The sequence below is a fragment of the Austrofundulus limnaeus genome, unplaced genomic scaffold (assembly GCF_001266775.1).
Source record: "Austrofundulus limnaeus strain Quisiro unplaced genomic scaffold, Austrofundulus_limnaeus-1.0 Scaffold9, whole genome shotgun sequence".
Lineage (NCBI taxonomy): Eukaryota > Metazoa > Chordata > Actinopteri > Cyprinodontiformes > Rivulidae > Austrofundulus > Austrofundulus limnaeus.
Window position 1 is genome coordinate 5,136,875 of NW_013952411.1, and position 3,723 is coordinate 5,140,597.

The 3,723-nt window shown below is 37.0% G+C and overlaps 1 protein-coding gene across 2 annotated transcripts in view; it reads left to right on the top strand.

Moving 5' to 3' along the window:
* The window catches only part of fam168b (family with sequence similarity 168 member B), a 10,506-nt gene continuing 6,783 nt past the window's right edge, over positions 1 to 3,723 (top strand). Inside the window, exon 1 of one of the 2 annotated variants that reach the window (XM_014001626.1) lies at positions 1 to 160. The gene's annotated coding sequence lies outside the window, so the exon portion shown is untranslated. The remainder of the gene's footprint in view (positions 161 to 3,723) is intronic. The other variant, XM_014001625.1, reaches the window with a different exon arrangement.

The following is a 3,723-nucleotide window of genomic DNA, read 5'->3' on the forward strand; positions in this document are numbered from 1 at the left end:
CTATGAAGATCACGTGACGCGACCCGGAAGTGACGCGCGGTGCTCAAGAGTTCAGCAAAGCATCCGAGAAGAAAACAGCAGCTAGCTTAATTCTGTTTTACCAGCAGAGGAGCGGAGGAGGACAAACACACACGGTGAAAACGGTGAACGGTGAGTTCAGGTGGGTTTTCCTCCACCGAACCGGTCAGGTTTGTGGCTGATGTCGGGACGCGACGCGTCACTCCGCTGCAGCTGCCTCTGCCCCCCGGAGCCGAGCGGCCTGTGTGGACCAGCCTGTCCCGTCATCTGAACTCGCTGTCCGGGGACGCCTCGGCTGTCCCCGCGCGGTCACACGGGCCGTGTTCGGGGTCAAAACTGAACATCCGAGCCTTACTCGATGGCACCGGACCGGTTCGGGTCTCGCAGCTTCTCAAAGCTAACTTAGCTAATCTGATAACAGCGTCGGTATTCACCTTTTATAGCTCACTGACAGGTTGGTTATTTTATTTATGCAGCAGCTAACCTTTGATTTAACAGAAAACACATCAATATATGTAGTTAAAACATGCATTTTAAAAGATTTTTAATTAAAGTTGCAATTTATTTAAAGTAAAGCAACGGAGAAATAACCCATTATGTCCCACAATAACTGAATAAAAACCCCACTACCTGGACCATTTACTGTGCATTTTATCTCTATATAAACTATATTATGTTTTAAGATTAAATGTATTTAGTGGCTGTGTATAGTTTTATAGAAAGAGCAGATTTTCTGTGATGTCATGGTGTTTCTCATCATCACCGCTGGATGTCAGCACTGAGCTGCAGCTAACCTGCAGCAGCATCACCTGAAAATCAAACAGCAACTCATAAAGATCATATAAAACAGAATTATGTAACTCTAACAGTGCTGTTACAAGGTGTATTTTAAAGATTTTAAAATTTAATATATGATTTAAAAATATTGTCAAATGTTTATGAAATACACACAGTTGACTGGTTAGTTTTTCCCCAATACTGTTTCTTTTAATTATTTAGCACATAAATGTGATTATTTTTTAAATTTTAGCACATAAATGTGACCCATCATGTCAAAATGAGGATTAAGTCTAAAAGTGGTGTATGGAGAAAAATGCAAATATAGTGTTTTGATTAAAAACATAATGAATCCTTATCAATGTATCATTTGTATGAACTTTCTGAAATATAACCGTAAAACAAAAAATTTGAAGCACTTTTTTGAGCAGTAGCAACAAAAAAACTGATTTTGAGGAGAAATGCCTATTTAAATTTTGAGATTTTCCATGTGAGCTAGCAAAGTTTTGTTTCTTTTCAGCTGGGAAATCTCAGTATTCAACTAGACATGGGTTTTTACAATGTAAAAACAAGTGTGCATTGCCATGTCGCATGTCATTGCAGCATGGCTTTGCCTGCAGCATTGGACTTGCAGAATGAAATGGGACCGAGTTCAAATGTGTTTTACAAGCTTACCAGCTTGTGCCTGTCACGTCAGCAGGTGTTTGTAATTAAGGTAATTGTGTGACAATATGAAGTTTGAAGAGATTTTTTTGTTAAAGTTGCATTAGCTGGGTTTTGAACCCTGATCTCCCACATGAAAGTCCATGACATACAGACCATTAGACTGATGGAGCTGTGGCAGAAGGTGGTGCCAGGGGTTGGTTTGTATGTGTGCAGAAAGAGGCTACAATGCCAATACAATTATTGACACTAAACAGCATAATATTACAACAATAGAGCGATATTAAGATAATGATATACAGTATTAAAACATCAAAATACAATCATGTTAGTATTGTAAGCACTGAAGTATTGAGATTAAATAAAAAAAAACTATGGTGCAGTACCAAGGTGAGTACAGCTGGGAGTAGTATTGGACCATTACAAGGCCCCATTGACTCCCATTTTATGAATTTGGAATAAAGTTTCAACATTAATATTTCAAAAACTACAAGTTGTATAGGTACCAAAAGGCATAGCAATCATTTGGCACAGGACCTTTACAGATAGAAATTACAATGGCAGCTGTAGGACAATGTAGGCAGGAGCATTGGACTTTCATAATGAACTTTGACCAAGTTCAAATGTGTTTTCTATACCAGCTTGTGCCTGTCACATCAGCAGGTGTTTGTAATTAAKGTAATTGTGTGACAATATGAAGTTGGAAGAGATTTTTTTTAAAGTTGCAGTAGCTGGATTTGAACCCTGATCTCCCACATAAAAGCCCACAGTGCTCATCATGAGACTATAGGAGATGTGGCAGAGGACAGTCCCAGGGATTGGATTGTATGTATACAGGAAAAGTTTACCTTGTCAATGCAATTATTGACACTTAAGTGAAATAAATTACAGCAATAGGACAACATAAAGACATTATTACAGTAAAACATCAAAATACAATCATGTTAATATTGTAATCACTGAACTACTGAGTTTAAATATTATGAAACTATGATGCAGTACCATATTGTGTAGAGGCAGCAGGGGGCAGTATTGGACCAAAACAAGGCTCCATTCACTGCCATTATAATTTATTAAACATTAATATTTCAAAAACTATAAGTTTTACAGGCACCAAAAGGCATAGCCATCATTTGGCACAGGAGCTTTACAGATATAAATTACAATGGCAGCTGTAGGACAAAGTATGCAGGAGAAGAAGCATGGCAAAGTTGAGATGACTTGGATGGGAAACGAATCACAATAGTGTGCATTGCATTGGCAATGCACACTGATAAAGGTTTCCTCTTTAAAAAGATATCAAAAATTCCTCATTAAAATTATATAAAATTAGTGTTCAGACCAAATATCAATGTATTATCATAACCAACAGGACAAATTAAGTCATATATGTGAATTTACTTATGATACCAGGATGATCCAGGTATCAAAATGTAGCTTTTAAAGCAGGAATCTGAAATTGTAATTAGTTCATTTTGACCAAATTTGACTTAATCCTCATTTTGATATGATGAGTCACAAATATGTTTGTAAACTTGTGTGACCTGTGGTACAATCAGCACTAACTATTCTAACGACACTAGTGGGTGGTGGGAGACCCTCCAATTGATGCTTTAACAAAGCTTTACACAGATAAGCTTGTAAGGATCAGCAGAGGTGTTGCTTGCAAATTTAATACACTTTATTTGGTTCACAATAATACAAAAAAATAGATTAGTTAAAATCTATTTAAATAAATCAGACTACTTGAGGGGAGAAATAAAAAATAAAATAAATACACCTATGTGCTCCCCAACAAAAACACACTCACACAAAAACCCTGGTGAGCACAAAAAAAAAAAAAAAAAAAATACAAACTCCCCTTTCATAGACTCTTCAATAAGAAAATAGCTCTGAACCCAAAGATGGCATAGATCCACTTTAAAATAACCCAGGTTGGATGTTAGGGTTTCCTCTTGTTCTTAAACAAGCAAAATCCAGAAAAAAAAAACTAATCTATACTAATAACAACAAAACAGCTGAAACTAATTGATGAATGGTGAATAAAATCAGCTCCTTGTGCATCACTCCCTCTGAATGGATCTAACCCTTTAAAATCAAGAGGAGCAATTAAAACTAGACATGGGGTTTTTACGATGTAAAAACAAGTGTGCATTGCCTTGTAGCATGTACCTGCAGCAGTGGACTTGCAGAATGAAATGTGACCAAGTTCAAATGTGTTTTCTATACCAGCTTGTGCCTGTCAAGTCAGCAGGTGTTTGTAAT